Source organism: Mytilus edulis, chromosome 10 (genome assembly GCF_963676685.1).
Source record: "Mytilus edulis chromosome 10, xbMytEdul2.2, whole genome shotgun sequence".
In the NCBI taxonomy this organism is placed as follows: domain Eukaryota; kingdom Metazoa; phylum Mollusca; class Bivalvia; order Mytilida; family Mytilidae; genus Mytilus; species Mytilus edulis.
In genome coordinates, this window is record NC_092353.1 from 67332303 (window position 1) to 67343413 (window position 11111).

The 11111-nt window shown below is 32.7% G+C and overlaps 1 pseudogene; it reads left to right on the forward strand.

The window, feature by feature from the left end:
- The window catches only part of LOC139492923 (uncharacterized), a 30185-nt pseudogene extending 29399 nt beyond the window's left edge, over nucleotides 1-786 (forward strand).
- The last annotated feature ends 10325 nt before the right edge of the window (nucleotides 787-11111 follow it).

Below are 11111 nucleotides of genomic sequence, written 5' to 3' on the forward strand. Positions count from 1 at the left end.
CCAAGGTATTGGTAGGCAGTATTGTTCTCCCCGACGGACTGTGTTAATTTCATAGCCATACCGGAGTAGAACCAGTACTGCCTTAGCCTATCACTATATTAATAGTGCATTTTCTTTTGGGTTTGAAATAGCCCAAAAGAATTTATTTTGGAAAGGTAAAATGCTCTTTCTCTCTCTCTTCGTCTTTCTTTTTTTTCTTTCTTTCTTTCTCTTTCTCTCTCTTTTTCTTTCTTTGTTTCTCTTTCTGTCTCTTTTTCTTTTTATTTCTCTGTTTCTCCCCCTCTCTGTTTCTCTCTCTCTCTCCCCTTCTCTCTTTCTCTCTCTGTTCCTCTCTCTCTCTGTTACTCTCTCTCTCTCTCTCTCTCTCTCGCTTTCTTTCTCTCTCGCTTTCTTTCTCTCTCGCGAAAAAGTGCGAGTGAGAAAAAGAGTGAACCAGGGAGAGAAATAGAGAAATAGAGAAGGGAGAGAAAGAGAGAAACAGGGAGATGGAGAGAAAGAAATAACCAGGGAGAGGGAAAGGGAGAGAGAGGGAAAGGGAGAGAGAGGGAGAGGGAGAAGGAAAGAGAGGGAGAGGGAAAGAGAGGGAGAGGGAAAGGGATAGAGGGAAAGAGAGGGAGAGGGAAAGGGATAGAGGGAGAGAGAGATGGAAAGGGCGAGAGAGAGAGAGGGAGAGAGAGAAAATTAGAAAGAGAGAGAGGAAGGGAGCAAGAGAGGGAGAGTAGGAGAGGGAGAGTAGGAGAGAGAGGAGAGAGAGCAGGAGAGAGAGAGCAGGAGAGAGAACGATAGAGAAGGAGAGAGTGTGAATGAGTGCGCGAGAGTGAACGAGTGGTCGCGAGAGAGTAAGTGTGCGGAACTGATGGAGAGAGAGAGAAAGTGTGCGGCAGAGAGAGAGGGAGAGTGTGAAACAGTGAAGGAGAGGGAGAGAGTAAGTGAGCGCGCGAGAGTGAGTGGGAAAGAGAGTGCGCGAGTGAAAGTAGAGTTAGAGGTGAGCTGGGAGAGAGCAAAAAAGTGAGAGTGGTAAAAATCCGGAACTAGCAAAAACCTTTTATATTTTCAATCATAAACAACAGCTCATTCAAAAATTAATACAAAAACAAATTTTCTTATCCTTCGCTACGTTGGTTTACATCATATTTGGATGACAGATATTAGTTGGTATCTATTTCAAATACACTTTCATACGTACCAAAACAAAAAAGGCACTGGCTACGGTTACATGGAAATGTAACAATAATAAAAATATTATTGTTACATTGGAGACTAATTGCCGGAATGCAAAGTTGGGTGAGGAACCGATTAATTACAAATGTAACAACTTTACTGAGGCTACGGTTACATTACGTTATTGTTACATGAAAAACAGTAATGTACGCTAGATTGATTAAACTTAAATCTTCTATAGTTGTATTGCTTCATTCTTTCATATGTACTAAGCAATACTTGTAATTTAATACTGATAAATAATAAAATATTATTATTTAACAAATGGTGTACAACTTGAATAGTTTTACTACGTATTAATGGTTTTGATATTCTTAAAGATACTACTCAAGATTAGGGGTGTGACTGTCAAAGGCGAACAATATAGTTCAATGGTTTCACTTTTTTAAAGTATTTAACTGCACACCTACTCTTATTACTGTCATTATACTTTGGACCAATTTTGTTTATGGTGAAAAAAATAAAACTTGGGATGCGTTTTAAACGGGCCTTTTAAACGAAACTGAAACAATATTAAGACATACATTTCATACAGCTTTATAACTTGACGCAAATTGATAATCAAAAGCAAAGTTTGCTAACTGTAACTTAAATACTAAGAAATTCTGTATGTACATGTATCCGTGTAGGACGTAATTTCGTTCATCAAAAATGTGTCGGACTTTAAAAACAACTTACTGGATTTGTAGAAATTGTCATTGTAAATAAAAAATTACAGTAAATAAATTGTATGTTATAAATGTATGTAATAAATGTCCTCAACTTTTATTATTTAGTACATATAACTAGTCCCATCGTACATTGCTTTTTTTCATGTAACAATAACGCAATGTAACCGTAGCCTCAATAATTATTGTTACATTCGTAATTAAACAGGTCCTTACTCAACCATGCATTCCGGCATTTAGTCTCCAATGTAACAATAATATTTTTATTATTGTTACATTTCCATGTAACCGTAGCCAGTGCCAACAAAAAAACGGGTGTACCTAAAAAAAACAGTGGTTTTTAATTTTTATAAATGATCTTCCTTTGTCTAATCCTTATCATAACACCGATGTATTTGCCGATGATAGCACCATATCAGTCAAGTTGCATCAGTCAAAAACTTAATACGGGTTACAAGATATTTTTCGCTGGTGTCATGACAATGAAATGGCCGTAAATGTATCTAAAACGAAAGCTATATGTATTGGCTCTAAACAGAAGCTTTCAGTTACATCTTTGTATAAAAGTGACACCTAACATCCACGTATTCCAACATCAATCCGAATTACGATAGCAGAAGACTCCGTATACATACTATAAGTATGTTATTGTAATTATACAAGTGTGGACACATATGAGTGTGGATAGTATGTTTGGATGTTTGACACTGTCTTATGACAAAAGGAGTTCTATGTTTTTCCTATATGGTGTTATTAGTTGTGTTGCACGATGACAAACAATCTGAGCATTAGGAGTGTTGTTTATTTATTATTTAGTTTGTATGTTCAAGACGGGCATGGAAGAGACATTAATTGCATTAGTTACCAAATGATTATGATAGAATATGTTCCACATCTTTGATTTTGGATACATTTTGTAGCTAGGAGAGCAACACATAATACATTTTTCTAGGTTCATTTTTTCATGATGTGTTTTTTTTCTTTCTAAATGGGAGATGATATCTAGATTTGAGAACATGATATAAGGAGCCTGTAATTCAGTGGTTGTCGTTTGTTTATGTGTTACATATTCGTTTTCATTTATTTTTTGTACATAAATAAGGCCGTTAGTCTTCCCGTTTAAATTATTTTACATTGTCATTTCAGGGCCTTTTATAGATGATTATGCGGAATTGGCTTTGCTCATTGTTGATGGCCTTATGGTGACCTGTAGTTGTTATTTTCTGTGTCATTTTGGTCTCTTGTGGAGAATTATCTCATTGGCAATCATACCACATCTTTTTTATATGCATTTGCTTACTATTTGTATGGTTCTATTTATATTACTTTGTGGAGGATCGTCAGTATCATTATTAAAAAAATTGTTAAAAGGTCGAATTGTTCCTCAGATTAGAATACATTTATTGGTTTTTAGTAATGACAATGCCTGACAAGATGGTAGGGGCTAGATGAGCTAGGAAGTAAACTTCTGTGCTGATTTTTAGGTGTTAATATATTTTAGAAACCGCGGTCTCTCATAACCGCCCATAGGAGGGTATAGCACAAGAAATATTAATATTTACAACATGTAAAGACAAGATAAACTAAATGCAGTGGTTTGTAAATATATGTAAATGTCGGTCTCTGAATACATTTACATAACATTTGCATACCTCTTCAAATCCGGGATTTCGTGTAGTTTATTTAACTGTGAAAACAAAAACATTAAAAAAACAAATTAAAAGTCGCACACTAAACTAACATGTACGTTTAAGCATTAATGACGTATTTGTTTACAATACATTGCATTTTCTACGAATATCCTTAACAGTGTTAAAATGATAAACAATAAAAAAAAAGTTATTTAACAGATATTCACATGATATTAGTTTTCACTGAACTAGTACACATGTTTTTGTTGGAGCGTCTGCGAGATTTTCACGCTGTGTTGAAGACTTATTGGTAGCCTTTTACTGTTTTTTGCTCTTTGTTCGGGCTGTTGTCTCTTGGACACATTCCCTATTTTCATTCTCAATCAAAGTATCTTCTTAAAAAGATAGATTTTCAGGTACTCTTGAATGTAACAGTTGAAAAGTGATAGACATTATAGAGTATATAATTTTTTAAAGCAAGGAAATATAAAAAATTAAAAGAATTCTCTAATTGGTGGTATATTGTTTTATTGAGTAAGAATGTCTCTGAATAAAGACAGTGTGATTTTTTATAACTTTCTTTTAAAGTATTGTTTTCTACAGGCAAAGTATTATACTATTAAAAGAGAAGACCTCATTTTGTGTGTCGCTTCTCTTCCTTCAATAATAAATCAATCATCATGCCTCTGTGTCCTATAGGTACCATGTATAGTCGCATTTGTCATCCATTCTTATGATTATTCAGATTGGGTTGTTTTGGGCGAAAAACGAAAACAAAAGTACCAGGATTATAATTGTATACGCCAGACGAGCGTTTCGTCTACTTAAGACTCATCAGTGACGCTCAGATCAAAATAGTTAAAAAGCCAAATCAATACAAAGTTGAAGAGCATGGAGGATCCAAAATTCCAAAAAGTTGTGCCAAATACGGCTAAGGAAATCTACTCCTGGGGTAAAAAAATCCTTAGTTTTTCGAAAAATTCAAGGTTTTGTAAACAGAAAATTTATAAGAATGACCATATAATTGATATTCATGTCAACACCGAAGTACTGACTACTGGGCTGGTGATTCCCTCGGGGACGAAACGTCCACCAGCAGTGGCATCGACCCAGTGGTGTAAATAGTTATCAAAAGTACCAGGATTATAATTTTATACGCCAGACGCGCGTTTCGTCTACATAAGACTCATGAGTGACGCTCAGATCAAAATAGTTAAAAAGCCAAATCAATACAAAGTTGAAAAGCATGGAGGATCCAAAATCCAAAAAGTTGTGCCTACTACGGCTAAGGAAATCTACTCCTGGGGTAAAAAAATCCTTTGTTTTTCGAAAAATTCAAGGTTTTGTAAACAGAAAATTTATAAAAATGACTATATAATTGATATTCATGTCAACACCGAAGTACTGACTACTGGGCTTGGTGATACCCTCGGGGACGAAACGTCCACCAGCAGTGGCATCGACCCAGTGGTGTAAATAGTTATCAAAAGTACCAGGATTATAATTTTATACGCCAGACGCGCGTTTCTTCTACATAAGACTCATCAGTGACGCTCAGATCAAAATCGTTGAAAAGCCAAATCAATACAAATTTGAAAAATCCAAATCAAAAATCAAAAATCAAAAAAGTTGTGCCAAATACGGCTAAGGAAATCTACTCCTGGGGTAAAAAAATCTTAGTTTTTCGAAAAATTCAAGGTTTTGTAAACAGAAAATTTATAAAAATGACCATATAAGTCAGATTAGACTTCCGGTGTGCGTTTTTCTATACTTTGAACATCACCGGACTGACTTTTTGAGAAATATATATGTATTTTCATAGTATACAGAAAAAACAGAAGGAATAAAAATTGGTATTTGGAAAAAAGGGGGAGGGAAAAACAAATGTTCCCAGTGTCAAAGTAACTTTGACTTTTGATGCCTCTCCTATAATTCTCCAGTTATAATTCTTTTTACAGTTTACATACGCTCTATTTCCCCGCGAAATTTCGCGGGTGTGTTCTAGTAAAGTATATATGTTAGGTTTACAGAAATAAACATTTAAACTATTTATACCTGTGCAAGATTTCTTTAAATATTCAATAGACGTTTGAAAATTTTAGTATATATATATTTGTCTATACACAAACTTAAGTCATTTTGATGGGGGTACCATTCAATATATTTTGTAAATGAATGAATATCTAATGAATTTCTAAGTATTGTTCAAATACTAATATATTTACTCATTAATCTTTTATATTTCTTAGTCACATTATTAAAAGGTCATTTATTTTACTTACTTATGTCTTGTAACAATATGAGTATATGCATGTAGTTTGAACACAAAAAGATCACCTATCGATACAAGGAATTAAAATTAAATATACCCAACGAACCATGTATTTAGAAAAAAATGGAGAATAATCAAAATACTTTTTTGAAATCATCATTGTTATCGCATTTTCTTAAACTTGAAAATAGTTTAATTCAAAAGAACTATTTATAGTTTAAAATAGATATCACTGATCGGTTTTAATCATTATAATTTGGTTCCTTTAATTTGCGGTTCTTTTCTTCAACTTGATTAAGGTTTATTTGTGTATTAAAGATTTTCTTAAACGTTATTTTCGGAAGAAGTGTGGTAAAAATTTATATTTCATAATCTATTGTAAAGTACTTGACCCAGATTTGGTTTTATTTGCAATTGAAAAACCATAATTTCACTTAGTAAATGAACACATGTTCTTATTCCGGCGATTCCAGCACCTACTACATTAGTGGTTTGGAAAACAATTGTATATTTACAAATCTGAAACAGTCATGGATCGCATACCTTACCATATGTCCGTTCAATGACTTATTTTAGATAACATTTTTGAGGCTTCAAAATTTGAAGTTCCAAACAGGGTTAAATAAATGTGTAGGTTGTTTGAACAGTATAAAAATCAGATGCTGCAAAATGAATTTAACAGTCCAATTTATTTGTAAATATGAAGTTGTTACAATTTGGAATAGTGGTATTTATAATGCTTATTCTTATCTGTAGATGCAACGGCCAATGTGGTGAGTTAGTTTTTGACTAATATCAAAATCTCATAAATTGAATTATATTACTACTAATAATAAAAACAACAATAAAGATATAAAAATTACCAATTCATTATAGTAGTAAAGGATAAGATGTCTTTATGCAAACATATAGAGAAAGGAATCATGTAAACAATTCCAAATGAATTAAGAAATCATTTGGAAGGCAACGAAATAATAGACAATATATCAAAAACTGCGACGAAATAGATATAATGAGATGTGGTGTGAGTGCCAATAAGACATCTCTCCATCCAAATTACACTTTTTAAAAGAAAAAAAAATATAGACCAAAGCACGGTATTCACAAGATGTATAAATAAACGTAAAAAAACATAATTTACTCATGTGTAATCTTCTAAACAAATATTATCAAATACAACTAAATAATATTAAAGGGTGTTTACCGAATTTTGAAATAAACGACTAATACGATAGTTAATACACGTAATTTTTATTATGAGAAAAGACGAGTTATACAGAGTATCGCTGTTTCACGTCACTAGTAGTATTCAATTGATGGTGACGGAAAGTGGTGAACAATTTATAAATTTGAAGGCACATTTTTGAAAAAAAAAGATGCAATTTTATCATTCATAATTTACTTTACTTTATATTTGTTTTGTTCACACATTGTTGTCCAAATAATGAAATTGAATGCGACTGTCATGTAGGTGAGATGTTTAGCTAGCCAGGTTCAATACGCAATTTTCTACATAAGAAAATACATAAACCAAATCATGAATATGACAGTTGTTATCCATTCTTTACATGTGTTTGAGCTTTTGGTTTTGCCACTTGTTTACGAACTTACCGTTTGATTGTTCCTCGGAGTTCGGTATTTTTGTAATTTTACTTTAACTTAATTTTATCATTCACAATTTACATCTAAATTTAACATGTGAAAATTTATGATTTCGTTTTGTAGATTGCCATATTAATGCCATTGACCTGGTAATATGTGGTCAACAAGTGGTGAGGAATTGTTCTTATTTACAAAAGAAGGTAAATAAGATAGTTGTTTTAGAGATCACACATACGTATGCAATTAATACACGAATAGGCAATAAAAGAGGGAACAATTAAATCTTCATTCAATTCGTTTGCCATAAAAATCATTTACACACCCAACAAACTGTTATACAAGTATTGCAGTGACATGAGAAATTAATTCAGAGTTGCATAGAAGCCCAGGTGGTCGAGTGGTCTAGCGCACAGGTTACTCTGCAGGCGATTTGGTGTCACGATATTTAGATCTAACATTGTTAGGTTGATGATTAGACGAGTTGTGTGTATATATGTATATATAGTCAGGTACAGTTCGTTGATATGACTCGTAGATCATTATGATGATCATTCAACGACAAACCTATTGTAAATAGGCTTGTCAAAGATTATATAAATCATGTAACGTGTTTTTTTGTGATTGTAGATTGGTTTTTGTTTTCCTGGCTCTAGTTGTTCCGCTTACAAACGGTTTCTATCTATTTCATTTTATTCATATTGTCCGTTTGCTGTCTCGGTTCAATTGTAAAAATCCAAATGTAAAGAATCGATAAAATAAAAAAAAATCTGTTCTATAAAAGATATCGTTTTCTTTCAGGTTGAGCGTTGTGAACTATGTTTGGCAGGTTTAAGGAGACGTGAACACAGATTGAGATACGAATGAATCAATTGAAATTCAAATTGAAGAAAAACTACAGCTTTATAACGTGTTTCTGTATAGTTGAAAAGTCAAAAGAACTGCTAGTCTCTTGTAAAGAGTTGTCTCATTGACAATCATACCATGTCTTCTTTTTTATATTTATATGCATAAATGTTTATTTAATAAAATGTATAACATAACATGCATGTATTAATCATTTAAAAAAATATATTGACGATGCATTGAAAAAGCAACACCAAGGTTAAAAAAAACCACCAACAACAACAAAAAACAAACAAATAACACAATTACCACCAAACACAATATGTATTGCTAAAAACAAAATGAGGAACACAAACATGTGTAACCGCTGATGACATGGACTAAGGAAAATGTGCAACATATTCTTAATCATATCTGTAGTAAGTCGCCTTAGGCAAAGTTGACCTTATGCATATTCGGTGATGATGACTCTTGACTTTGGATTTGTAAAGAATCCCTTTTTAAGAATATATACATCCTGGCCTATTTACGATTTTTTGCTCAATCATTTTGTCTCAATTCTTTGCCAATAGTTTCTTATGAGAGTTATTTGATCAAACTTTTCGTACACACCTTAATAAAGGGTAGTGTTTATTCTGAAATGAAACAAAAATCCAAAATAGCCAGGAATTCAGCGATTAAATCCAAAAACATTCCCTGAAGAATTACTTCAACTTTTCCATTACGAATGCTTAACCCTATAACTTATTTGTAAGCTGTCTACTTACAAAAGTCATGATCTGAACGCAGGGTAAAAAAAGTCGAATAAAACTGAACAAAATACTAAACGACGTTGAGATGTTGTCAAAATAAAGACAAGCACGCAATGATAATAAATGTCTGCATCACTGCTTGGTACCTGCATCAATTTCTAGCAGTGAGCCAAGAAACCGAATATGTTTAAATGGTTATTACAAATGTCTAATCGAATGAATATAAAGATATTGTCTCTGATATTTCCAATTGATAAAGGCAACAGTAGTATACCACTGTTCAAAAGTCACAAACCGATTGAGAATAAACTAAAGGTACTAGAATTCTTTATAATAAATCGGACTAATCACTAAGAGAGCATATATAGAAGTTTAAATAGAGTTGACAATTGATGTTCAAACTATGATGAGTTTATTTACAACCACTGGGTCGATGCCACTGCTGGTGGAGATTTATTTCACCGAGGGTATCATCAGCCCAGTAGTCAACACTTCTGTGTTGACTTGAGTTATCAAGGTATCACCAGCCTAGTAGTCAGCACTTCTGTGTTGACTTGAGTTATCATTGATATGTTCATATTTATAAATAAACTGTTAACAAAACTTGAAAAAAACTAAGGCTTTTCTACCTCAGGCATAGATTACCTTGGCTGTATTTGGCAAAACTTTTATGAATTTTTGGTCCTCAATGTTCTTCAACTTCGTACTCTATTTGGCCGTTAAAACATTTTTTGATTCGATCGTGACTGATGAGTCTTTTGTGGACGAAACGCGCGTCTGGCGTAAATATAAATTTTTATCCTGGTAACTTTGATGAGTTTATCTGTCAATTGTTTATATCGTTATAATATTATTCAATTAAAAGTAAATTGATCTATTGTAAAATGCTGTACCTTGATGAAATGCATAGCAAAACAATGCAAGCAGTCTTCATTTTGAGTGTATATTCATAATCAAAGCTTATTTCAACGACAACTTCCTGATTTCCATTTATTCGTTTTTATTTGAAATATAAACAAATTATATCGGGATTAAAGCAATACATTGGCCAGAACATAAAAAGGATATGGAAGATACATATACACTAACCGATTTCGACGGTGAGTTTACATCTAATAATTTAGTACATCAATATCCATCAAAACCAACACCCTGAAACAGTCGTTAAATTCAAGTTAAACTGTAATGAACAATTTACAGTCAAGATAATCTAACAGGGTACAGGCGTTAGATATGGTAGTAAATGTGAATACTGATTTTGTGTCATGGGTAGGAAAACCAATATCCTTTGTTTTCTATTGGTACTTATATAAAAATTCCAGAAAAACAAGGATTGATTCTAGTCCCATATGACTTCCGAAGACTTTCAACATTGGTTGTAAATTGACAAATAGACAGATGACACCTGTACAATTCGGTACATAACGAGCGAAAATGGCATATCGCTTGATATCAACTGGGGTTATTTAATCTTAATATAATAAGAAACGAAGTTTATTATCACTACTTGAATTAAATAACGAGAGTTGGTATCAAGTCTTTAGCACGTTTTACCGTTGTTCTTTACCGATGAGAAACATTAAAATCTGACATTTGAAGACTTTTTGTATACTTCAGAATTTAATAAAATTTGACAAAGAAAAATGAAAGAAGATTGTCAATTGTAAAGTGTTTGTGGTTTGAATATTATTGAAGAAATCAAATATGTCCGTTGCTTTGGACAAAGAGGTCATCTTCGTAATCTTGATAATCATCAATGTCATAATGAATAGCAAATGGAAATACGGTAACATCGTCTTATGATGCTGTACAAAATAAGCCTATCAGATATAAACCCATATTTTCGTATCACACTCCATGCAGTCGTGCAGTGTGATACGAGCAATATCTTTTCATGTAAGAAAGAGATAACAGGCCACAACCATAAGATAGGTTAAATATTCAGAAAGCTGTTCAAATTGTAAACAAAACGTTTGATTATAGAGGGGATTTGAATTGGTGGTCTGACACCTTTATTACATAAACCATGATTTCATTTCATTCAAGCGATTTTGTAACCTTATTTACAAAAGAAAACAGATTGTAAACAATACATAACTATTTCTACGTGATTATAATGGGG